The 12067-nt window shown below is 51.0% G+C and overlaps 1 long non-coding RNA gene across 2 annotated transcripts; it reads right to left on the bottom strand.

Moving 5' to 3' along the window:
* Window positions 1–809: 809 nt before the first annotated feature.
* On the bottom strand, window positions 810–6267 carry LOC106888745. 2 transcript variants are annotated; one of them, XR_001412169.1, is made up of 4 exons: window positions 4965–6267; window positions 3753–3810; window positions 2523–2821; window positions 810–2173 (listed from the first exon to the last, which is right to left on the bottom strand). It is a non-coding gene; the product is annotated as an uncharacterized LOC106888745 (long non-coding RNA). The 2 variants fall into 2 exon arrangements; XR_001412170.1 differs by having other exon boundaries at window positions 810–2178.
* Window positions 6268–12067: the final 5800 nt, after the last annotated feature.

A 12067-nucleotide genomic window follows, 5' to 3' on the forward strand; every position in this document is an offset into this window, starting at 1 on the left:
GGGCCCAGCGCCGCCCGCGGGCCCAGCGCCGCCCGCCGGAACCGGGAGCTGGAGTGGGCCCCTCGCTACAGGAAATGCATTGAGATTCGGGAGCGGGTCCAGGGAATGGCAACGAAGCTGTCAAGGGTCTAGAGCACAAGGCTTTTGAGTAGCGGCTGCGGGAGGCGGGGTGGTTCATCCTGGGGAAGAGGAGGCTGAGGGGAGATCTCATCGCCTCTCCATACCTCCTGAAAGGAGGACGTGGCGAGGTGGGGGTCGGTCTCTTCTCCCAAGTCACAGGCGATAGGACAGGAGGAAATGGCCTGACGTGGTGATGCGGTGGTTTAGGTTGGGTATTAGGAAAAATTACTTCACCAAAAGTATTATCAAACGTTGGAACAGGCTGCCCAGGGAAGCGGTGGAATCACCATCCCTGGAGGTATCTAAAAGATGAGTAGATGTGGTGCTGAGGGACACAGTCTAGTGGTGGACTTGGCAGTATTAGGTTGATGGTTGGACTCAATGTTCTTAAAGGTCCCTTCCAACCCAGATGATTTTGTGATTCTAGGAAGGGCCCGACCAAGCACGCCCGTGGGGAGTCTGGGTGTTGGTTGTGGTACCACCCAAGCCACTATGCCCATGTGGGCGCAGAAGGTGGGGGTAAGAAGGGACCTCCCTCCTGTGCATCCTCCCATTGCACCGGAGCTGCTGTCTGCACGGCAGCACAGCCACAGCCGCCGGCCTTTCCTCAGAGCTCTGAGAGCAGGACACAACTGAAGAAACTGTTCCACTTTGTATGTTCAAAAATAAAGGAGACAGAATGCAACAGATCTGTTCTTTGGGATCTTTTGTTTGCAGCTGTGATCTGGAGTGAGGTAGCAGCAACAGCATTTGTTGGGAAAAAATGAAAGACAGTAAAATACGACAATTTTAAGATGCATTCAGGTGGATTAATCAGGCAATAACCAGTTCCAAAATCAGTAATGCAGGCAAGTGAACTAGGACTATGTAAACTCTTCATCACTTTAATACATGGGAGAATAACCATACTGCTGGTGCAAGAGGAGTCCATATTTTCTACTCTGCATGTTGGCAGCAAGTTCATTTTCTTATTCAGCAATTACTTGAATGTTCTGTTCATCCAAGTCACGTGAATATTGGGGGTTTCGTTAACTTGAGAACTCAGGAAAGCAAAAGCTAAAGCAACCAAGAAAAAAAAAGTATGTATAGAGCTAATTAAAGAGAAAAAAGGAACAAAGCTAGTTATAGCTACATTAAAAAGAAGCAGTGTACAGCAGACTGCTTCCAGCCCTGAGACAGGGGCTGGTTGGCAGAGGGATGGCAGAACTGGCAGTCAGAAGACCTTTGTCCTTCCTTCTGTCCAGAGACAAGCCTGTCACGTATCATTAGGCAAATTGCTTGCCTCCTCTGCAGGATAACATGGTTTCCCCGTGTGTCACCTGGAACGCTCACCTCGGAGAGATGCTGCAAGGTTTGATTCATTAACGCTCGCAAAGCAGTTTGAGATCAATAGAGCGACGGCAAGTGTGCCGTTGAAGTCGTTATCTATGGGGCCTGGCAAGAATCCCTTCTGAGGAGCATCTGCCGCAGAGCAGGCGGGGTGTCCTGCTTTAGAAAAGTCAGATAAGGTGGCGAAGGTGCCTGAGCCTGGTTCGGGGTCTCTGTTGCCCAGAGGAGCCTGTGTGCTGCCTGCAGCGGGAGCCACCTCCGCTCCAAAGGGCAGCCCAGCCCAAGCCCATGTCAGGCACTCACTGTCACACTGTTCCTGCCCTACGCCAGTGACAGCTCTTGCCTCACCCTGCCCGAAGTCATTCCAGCACTAAATCTGCTGAAAACAAAAAACAAACGCAGCGTGGATAGATTTTCTGCCAGCTTAGTGCAAGGGAAGGGGTGGGTGAGGCGGGACACGGCCACCGGTCCTTGGGCTGCTTTAAATTGTTGAAATGCAGCCTAAGAGAAGGCAAAAGGGAGCCAGGGCTGCTGGGCTCTCCTCACATGGTGCCGGAAAGTTCATTACCAGTTTTGTATCTTCATTTCTCTATCTGCAGGACTGTATCACTGTAACCAATCCATCTCATAAGAGAGGGGAGCTGGTGACATCTCTTTTATTAGTGCTTTTAAGGTGCCCCATTAGATGCAAAGAGCTGCAGAAGAACCTGGTACCACTTGAAACCTGGACTGGACAAAAGAGGAAAAGCTTTGATGAGTGAAATGACAGAGGAAACCCTCCCAAACACACCTGATTTGTTTGGATGGGGAGGAATGTGTCCTCTCAGCTCAGCCCTGGGACTGTGGGGCACATCAGCAGCTGGTGGGGCAGAGCATTTGCTGCATCAGTCCCTTTCCTTTAACGGCAGACCCCCATGCTGGGCTGTTATGAGCAGACATTAATGGTGATTACAGAGTGTTCCTCAGCTCTCTTGTTCTTTTTTCTTTTCTCTTTACACAATACAAAAACTGTGGGTGAAATTTCCTCCTCCCTCCTCTACCGCAGAGCGATCCTGGCACCATCTTTCACGTACCTTTGTCAGGCAGAGGGTCACCTCGCACCGAGTTCCCGTGTCACTTGCCAGCTCTTTTGGCATGACCAACAGCTGTGTCATGCAACACCTGTCCGTGGTGAGTTTCTGATCCTCTGTGGGAATGCAGCATTTTCTCAGGCTGACGAGGCAAGGTCCTGCCTCTCTTGAAGAACACACGAATCCTGTAACTCAGCGGGACCAGTGTCAGCAGAGAGGTCCTTGCTATCCGGGCTGGACGCTGGTCTTCTGGCACTGATGAGAGCTACTTTCATGGTGGCAGAATAAAAGTAGAAAGACAGCTGTAAGAAAGTGGCAAATGGAAGTGTTGAGCTGTGGCTCTTGTGTTTTGCCTGGCCGTACAGACACACACCACACACCTCCCCACCAGAATAAACACGTGGAGAAACCAGCGCGTGGTGCAGGGAGCAGCCCAGCACACGTAGTTTCAGTAGCCTGTGAAGAAAACTGTATTGCTCACACAATAATATCAAAACCCAATGAAAACCCTTAAAAATGGATCAATTTGAAACCCAGTGCCAGTCGTTCCCAATCACCATCATTGCTCTGAAGAAACCCATTCTCTGCCTTTGAGGGACATTCATGCAGGTAAGCATCCCTAAAGGTTATAGTGGCAGGTCTTAAGACATTTTGCAGGGCAGAAACCTCAACCCATTGCACTCATCCATCTACACCAGGAAGTAAGAATGTCTCCAGCTTTGATTTTCTTCCCTTTGTGATATCTAATCTCTATTTACGAATCTTCTTGGTCCAATTAGAGACAATAAAACATAATATGTCTTACACCATCTCTTTGCTTTTGTCCTTGCACCAAAAGGGACCCTCCCTTTCTCTTCTTAGTCCATAAAATAGGACAGTGACCAGAAATAGCAAAACATCTGCTGGTTGGTGATTTCGGAAGGGCCTGTGGAGAGGTCCAGGGAGCATGTTGGCTGAGCTGTGGTACCTACAAATCCTCGCCCTGCTTCTTCTGGCATTTTGTTCACTAGAAATCTTCTGCTATTGCATCACCACGTATGCATTTCCACTGGCAAGGGTACAGCCATAGTCTTTTGCCTGCCCCCTAATCCCTGCCTGCAGTACAAATACCTCTCTGGTAATCTACTAATGCCTTCACCTTTGCAATCCTCAGCTGATTTCTAAATCATACAGCAGCAACACATGAAAGGAAAAAAGCTAGCTCTGGACAAGACTTGATCACCAGATACCAACCTTAGGAAGCAAATGCAGTCACGTTATCTCATGGCAGATCTCCAATCAATCTGAGCTCCTGCGGAGGTGCAGAGGACATTGCATACAGCACGAGGGATTACCACCCTTCATACTCACTGATAAAGTGCATCTGCTGGAGGGTGAATATCTGAAGAAAACAAAGCCCTGATAAAGGGTCTAAATTTGGCCATTGATGCTTAGCCCCACACAGTGGGTGGGGGGTGACCTGCAGTGCTGCAAAGCCTGATTCTGCACCTCCCCTCACACCAGACAGGGCTTTGGACTTGTTCGACAGCTTCCCCCTGCTCAACAGCCAGAGCCACAAAACCACTGCAGGGTTGTGATCCCTTTGATACTGGGAGGTGGCAATGCTGGCACCTTCCCTTAGATGCTAGCTCACTCCCTGAGATTGTGAAGGTCCAAATCTTTCCCTTGCTCTGCCTTTGAGTCAGCCTCCTACAGAGGTTATGGACAACATGCTGAGCACAGGGGCCATCCCCTTAGACAAGTGCCTACACCGGCCCTGGCAAGGCAGGCAAGGAGAAACAACCCCATGCTGCTGGGTCGTAGTGGCACTACACAGCCTTGTGCTTACTCACTTGGTACCACCATAGTTAGCCAGATCCTGGACTGGTGGAAGCCAAAGCCCATGGAAAGTTCAAGTGTCAAGGGCAAAAGTGTGTTTTGATGGTCCAGACTTTGGGGTCAGGGGCAGAGAGACACCTACATCCTATTTATGACTGTGATCCCAAGAGGCTGTCACAGAAATAGTGACTATCACCTGAGTGCCTTGCTGGACTCCCAGCTGGCCTCCCCACCTACAGAGATTCTCCAACAACACCAGTACCTTCCCACTTTTACAGCCGGTGCTAAATACCAGCTAATTAATTTTTTACAGTTGCGTTGGAGGTATGCTGGGTAATTTCATATGATTGTTCTCAGTACTCAAGTGGAGAAGATGATCCAGGGAGTGAAGTAACTTCCCCAAGGCCAGAGTGAGGCAGTTACTTTGTCAGATCTGGGTCCCTCTAAACACGGACATTTCTGAAAGGTTTTTTAAACCGTAGGAATGGTATAAAAATAGGTACAGAGAGGTGCCCACAGCCAGCACAGAACGCACAGACCTTTGCAGAACTGGCCTTTCTTCAAGAATCAAAGTTTTGTTAGAGCAGCGTGTTACCAAAGCAGCAGGTTCTGCAAGCTGTTACTTACCAAGCTCTGAAGGCTTCATGGTGAAGGTCTGGTGTGCCTGAGACCTCTCAGCTCATGATGCTAGTGGCTTTGAAGCCATGGGGACAGGCAGGACAGGCTGATGGCTGGCAGTGCCTGGAACGCTCTGCAGGACCCACAGGTTGCGTGCCACCGCTTCTCTCTGCGTGGGGTGTTGCATGATGGGGTGGACCAGCCACGTGAGCTCTGCAACCAGGCGTTTTGTGGCAAAGGTGGCCATGTCATGCTGTTCCTGTACCCAGAATGTGTCATGGGACAAGAGCCTGGCGCCACGTGACCACTGTGAGTGGGACAGTTTATGGGACAGGTGACTTGCAGGTCGCTTCTTCCTTAGCAGTGAGTCAGTGCCAAAAGGTGTCCCAAAGACAGTGCTCCGTGGTTGAAACCAAACTGGCTGGATGATGACCTCTGGGATCTACAGGTCCAGCCTCAGTAGGAAGGGCCAGGGGTTGTCCTGGGCCCAGGGACCTCTTCTAAGATCCTCCTGCAGAACAATTCCCTCCTCAAACACCAGCCACCTCTCAGGGAGCACAGGCTGCTGCACAACAGCTTCAGATCTATCTGCCTCAACTCTCTCAAGTCACAGATTTTTCGCAATCCCCTCGTCTGCTCTAAAAGGAGAAGTAAATTCTGTATCAATGGCAACCGTGAGAAGACTGTATAATTTTGAGTGCATGTTTTCGAAGAGGGTGACAAAGATACTCAGCCTTGAAGGATAAGGGTGTGTGGGCAGTGAGGTTTGCTTTGCTTTTATCTTGGACAACACTTTTCAATGCCTGGTGCCTCAGCAGCTGCATTTTTGACCCCAGGGAGTTATGACTCATTGTTTGCAAATCCCTGAGCCACCAAATTGAAGGTATGCCCCACAAAGCACACTTGCCTAAAACTGAAATGGTTATAGGTGGGTGTTAAAGCTTCAATTACTCTGTTCTAGCGCTCGGGGCTGGCTCCATATCCCTGCCCGAATTTCTGGCAAACGGAAAACAGCACCTCTTACTTTGTTTAGATGAACAGGCTCTCTCCGGGTTTGTCTCCTTCAGTGAAGTCCTCAGCCAACCTGAGCGTAATCAGGCTACAAAAGACGCATTATCCCACCTAAGCCAGCACAATGCCAGCCTGAGGAACATCTTCTTTGCCCAATCTGCACTCCTGCCCTCTGCCAAATCGCTGCAGACAGCAGGGCTGGCCTGCTGGAGTACAGGGAGGGCAGAGGCTAAGGCTGTCTTTGAGCTGCTTTCTGGGTGACCTGCACAGGGCTATGTGCTCCACTGCCTGCCATCCTTTCTGTCAGAGTGGATCAGTTCACTGAGCAAAACCTGTGACTTGGGGAAAAACAATGCAAACACCGAATCAGGCATTTCTTAGCAGGCAGGTAGGAGAACTGTGTGCAAGGAGCCTGAGACCTGCCAGTAAAGAAACTAATAAGAAAGAATGATCTTTTATCCTCAAGTATCTTTTTTTCCTTGCTCATCAGTGTTTTTCTTATCAGGAAAGAGCGAGTACATTCAGTGCTGCAGACCTGTGCTATTCACAGGGGGTTAATGCTCCCTCTTTTTGGGTGACACATCAAATGGACTTCAATGGGAAGGAATCACCACCAGCCATCTGGCAGGGCAGGATGGGATCGTCCCTGGGGAAGGCGACACTGCAGACCCCCACATACACTCACACCCGAGGTCCTTCAACAGCCAGGCTTGGGTGAGAGGTTTTCGTTGAGCCTGGCAGGGGCACAGGGGCTGCCTTTGCAGTAGAAATGTAAATCCCCACTGAGCATCATGCAGGGAAGTCCCTGCCAGCGGATTCAAAAATTTAGTAACCTGGTGAGAAATCTGTGTTATCTATCAGCAAGCGCCGCTCAAACACGAGGCTCCTGGAGGAAGCAGAAGTCACAGCAAGAGCTACCAATCTGCAAATGACCCCCTCTTGCTGCTGTTAGCAGGATCCTCAACTTCCCACTGTCTGTGGCAGATCCTGCAAAACTGAGGCTTTGAAATCCAGGTTTAAACTCTATGTGAACATTGGGCTTCAGAGGCAAATACATCAGCAAGTGCTTTTCTTTCCAAAAACCAGCTGAGAAAGAGGATGCACGCAAAGAGGATTCCATGCAAAGATGGAAACTCAGTTGTTGTCCTGACAGTGGCCAGTCATGATTTCTCACTGGGCTTTGCTGACACCGAGGACGGGATGGTGGCTCTGGGGCTGCGCTGCTCTGACATGGGCCCTGGCACTGTGTTTGCAGGACCTTAAAAGGGTCAGAAGGAAAAATGCAATACTGCTTATTGAGAGACCATGCACTGAATCCCACCACAGCCCCATTACTGCAGAGCCTTTCTCTCACCCGGGGACGATGGATGCCCCCTCTCCCCATCTGACACCCTGGGGACAAACACCACCTCCTGCAGCAATCCCAGGAGGTGCAGTAAACACCCCAAAAGCCTGGCGGATTGACAGGACAGCGCTGACACCGGGATGGTGCAGCGAAGCCTGCTGATCCCTGCAGCGGATCCCCAAAAGGCCGCTGCAAATTTGGGTGACTTTTACCCATCCCAAACACCCAGGGGATGCAACCTCATCCTGGGGTTCCTGCCAGGAAGGCAACTGGGCCCTCCCTTTCACCAACTGCTGTTACTGATGTGAGAGCTGCAGCGAAGGGGGGGAGGCGGTGGCAGCCCCCGCAGCCCTTGCCCCCAGCCCGTCTATTGCCCCCCGGGCAGCCCCTGCGCTACCCGCGTAGGGGACGCTATTCACCAAGGGGCGGTGCTACGCTACCGCGCCAGCGCCGGCACCGCCCCCCCGCCGCTCCCCGCCTGCGGGGCGCCCCCTGGCGGCGGCCTGCGGACACACAGCGGGGAGGGAGCAGACGGGGGACGATGCGGGTCACTGCGGGGCGGGGGACAGCATCGCCCCTCTCTGCCCGTGGCTAGGACTCCCAGCCTCCTCCTCCTCCGCTTCCCTGCACCCCTCTGGGTCTCGGGAAAGGCAGCATTTGTCTTTTCAAGCCAAGATTTGCACCCCGTCCTCCTTCCGCCGCCTCTGGCTTTGCAGACACCAAAAATGCCAAGGGCATTTCCAAGCTGCAGGGCCAAGGACGGGCCACCCGACGGTTGGGTTGAAGCAGGTTTTTTACCCAGGTCCTGTCTGCACTGGGAAGTGCTAGAGTGGCCACCTTGATCACAGGGTGATAATTGCCCGATACAGTTAATCCAGCACCGTTCCCTCTACCCGAAACATGCTCTGATCCTCTGACAAAATCCAGACTCGCCCGAGCTGAATGAGGTCTCCTCGAGAGGAGAACATACCCGTTCCTTGCTCAGACTCTACATTTTAACTGCACACGTAGCAGATTTCTGCCATTAGCAGCCCACCAGCGCCCGTCCATGGCTATTCCAGCTATGTTTCCAGTAAGCTTTAAAAAGAGTTAGAAGTACTTTATATAGTGATGAAATGTTCTCCTTGCTGCATTTTCTTTTCTCCCTATTACAACAATACCTGTCACATGGGGGTCTCACCCCCTCAGAATACTCACAGACACTCTCCCATTTTCTTCCAGCAGGTTTTCCTGTGTGTTCCCCGACGCTTTGTACAATTACTGTGCACAGTTTTCGCCATTAGTTTTTCTGAGTCTCACGGTCTAACGCGGCAAGGAAAAGAGATTATTTTTTTTTAAACCCAGGAAGAAATTATTTTAAAGAAAGGTGAATGTTGTCAGGGGGGCTACTGCAGATTCCTGAAGTAACCTGAGGAAACCCCAGGAGAGCAGCTGGTGCCCCGACAGCGCTGTCTCCGTGCGAAGGCAGGACGTGTTTCCAGGGCAGCCCAAAAAAGCGCGGGATCTGAGCCCCCTCCAGACCCACCGCTCCCCTGGAAATCACAGGCGAGCCCCAAGCAAGAATCACGGTGTGTTTTCCTTGGCAGAGGCTCAGCCCGAGTTGTGCTGACTAGCTGAAAAATGAGGTTGTAAAAATAACGAAACTGGAAGACTTCTTTTTTTTTTTTTTTTTTTTTCGGAAATTAAGGATCTTTAAACCAGTCAGACACTGCCTGGTCAGGTTACTCATTAGGTACCTTGTTCCCTTGGGCCTTTTTTTAAGCTCTGTAGAACAGAGAAGAAAAATGTTGTGCCCACTCTGTGGAACATTTCAGATGAGAACTTTTTTTTTTTAACAATCAAAATTTTTTTTTTTTTTTTTTTTTTTTCCCCTTCTTTTTTCTCCAGCTGCTTTCTGAGGGCCTTTGCAAGGCTGAGTGAACTCTGCCATCACTCCGCCAGGTCCTACCCGCACCCTCATGGCTGGGAACTGCAAAACCTCACCCGGGATGGAATACAGACTGAGAAGTGCCCTTTGCCTCCCGCTGGCAGCCAGAGGTTGTCTTGGTTTTACCCACACAGGGTTAAACAGTGAAACACCAATAAAGTCTGAAGCATGGAGTTTTATCCCAGTCATCACAACAGCCCTATGCCTGTGGTTTTTTCAGGATCGCCATTAGATTTGTATTAAAATCTGCAAACTAAGGTGTTGCTGGGTGAGCTGGCTACGCATAAACAGCCCTGTTTAATATCTCCTGCCCTTGACCTGCGCTCCTCAGAGCACAATGCATTAAATCATGGTCCCTGTGTATTCCCGGTGCAAGCTCCCTGCTGGTACAAGGATCATCCGGGATAAATCCTGTTCCCTGCTACAGGCTTCAGTGTGCTCCTGTGGTCACAGCCAACCCGATCCTTCAGGAAAACAACTTCTTCTCCTTTCCTCCCTGAGAACATACTGCTCTGACAGATGACACAGCTCTGAGTTTGGCAGCAGCCCTGTAAAAACAGAACAGCATAGGGTTTTTCCTGGGGTTCTGTCCATGGCTTATCCTGCCAGAGGCATTTATTAGAGCGCTCTCGTCCCCCAGCCCTGGCAGATGGCTGGGCTGGGACCAGCTCCACCATGACTGTTCCTCTCCCACTGCTTGGTGTCCCCGAGGGGGACATGCTCTCTCCACAGCATGTCACCTGGAGCTGGGGCATTACGCCAGTGCCTGGATGGCAGCGGGGTCTGGTCACCTCTCTCATTCTGCTTCCGGACCCACAGCTTTCTCCCTGGGGCTTTACTTCTGGCAGGAGACATTCCCTGCAATGGAAAAATTAAATTTAAAAAAACCCAAAACAAAACCATAGAGAAAAATAAGTGTCTCTGGACTCCTGGCTCTTGCTGCTGCTTGGCACCAGCCCTGGGTGGCCAGATCCACACGCAGGTACCTGGGGCAATTAAGAGACAGTCGCTGGTGTGGGCCCTGCAGTGCTCCTCACCTGCAAAAGCAGCCTCTCCCTGCTTGAACCCTTCCCACAAGCTCTCCATGAGCTTTCCGTGAGCTATCCCAGCCACCATAACCAGTGCACCCAGCCAATGGCCCCGCTGTCCTCGTGCCAGCCGTTAACTCAACCCAGGCACGACGGAACAGCAAATGGCACCACTGTGCACCCATTTGGTGGAAGCTCAAAGGTCTGCACAATGTGCAGGGAGAGCGGCCGGCAGAGCCAAATACACCCTTCAGTAAGAAGCCTAAAGGCAGCAGCTTTTTAACCCAAAGATAAATTTAGGCTACATGGTAGGGCTGAAGTCTTGGAACAGACGCTGTGCCGGCCCAGCATGGCTCAGTTATCACAATTAGAAATGGATCCGAACAGGGTGTTAGTATATAACAGCCTGACTCAGAGCTCGACAGGGTCTAGGATGGGTCAGATGTTGAAATTTTTGCATTCACCAGCAAGCTCAGATCCAGGCTCCGGGCTGAACCCATCAGAGAGCAACCTTTGGCTCAGGATGTAACGACCAAAGCCCAATTATCTCCAGACACAAGGGGAATGTGCATTTATTTCTTTCCCTCCCTCTGCCAGGAGAAATCGCCCTGAGGGAGAGAGGGGAAATAAAGGCTGGAGCTGCGCGTGTTATTAAAGACACAGCCTGGAGTTCATTTATTCCCTGTGACACAGAGGCCGGGGTTGAAGGAAGGACAGTGACAGCCGCCCCTAGCAGAGGAACTTTCCACAGCAAAACCAACCCAGACAACTGGAGGGAGTCACCCCCAGAGGCAGCACCACTGGCCAGCCTTAAATTAGAGTCGGCTGTTTTCACTCAGCCCTCCATGTTTCGTGGTTGTTTCTCCCCGAACCTGCCTACCCAGTTCCCGTGTCCCCACAGCCCAGCTCTTTGGAGAACAGGGCCAAGATAAACATGCTTTTCCTGGAGAGCAGAGAGACCTGGAACACATCCCTGGCTGGAAGGATGAGGCTGAGGAGGTGGGCACCCACCCCTGCGACCATCTCCTGCTGTGCTGCTGGAAGGTTGCCCCACTGTCACCCAAAACACAGTGACAAAACTACCCGCTTGGGCTAGGGTATGCTGGTGGGCCAGCTGCCAAATTCACAGGTCTGGTGCCTAAATAAATCAAAGGGAAATTGAAGCTGTTTGCCAAGAAAATTTCCATGATAGGAACTGGGGGGAGGGCAATGAGAGGAGAAAGGGAAGGCCAGTTAAGAGGTAATGCTGTTTTGAATGCAGCACACCAGGAGACATCCCATTTTATTTAGCGTTTGCCAAGGGGCTATTTGACTCCAGATCCAAACTCACAACGTTTAGGAAATCCCCTTCCAATACTTGGCGATCTCAGGCCAATTCAAAGAATTCTCTCCGTGACTCACATTAAGATCTTAGAGAAAGGCTGAGTCCTGGATCACATTATGCAAACATGAAGTCTGTTGTCCCACAGGGCTCACAGGCGAAAGCCCTGCTCCGGCAATCACGGCAGACAACATCCGTTCCTCGCTTTTATCTGCTTTAGATGTTTGGGAATAAAGTGTCAATCACCTCTTCCCCTGTCATGTGTTAAACCACTAACTTCTCCCTTTCTCCCTCTCTTTGCCCAAGTCAGTTGAGGGCCGGTTATTCCCATGCCTCGCTGCCTGCAGCGCTTCTGCTCTGCCACCATTCCACTGTCAACTATCACGGGGTTTTTGCAGAAGATTTGAATTCAGCTTAAAACGTACTTGTGTAAAACCTCGCTGTACAGAGCAACAGCAGCCAGTGAGACAAACTGTCCCA

The sequence above is a fragment of the Calidris pugnax genome, unplaced genomic scaffold, assembly GCF_001431845.1.
Source record: "Calidris pugnax isolate Ruff unplaced genomic scaffold, ASM143184v1 scaffold128, whole genome shotgun sequence".
Lineage (NCBI taxonomy): Eukaryota > Metazoa > Chordata > Aves > Charadriiformes > Scolopacidae > Calidris > Calidris pugnax.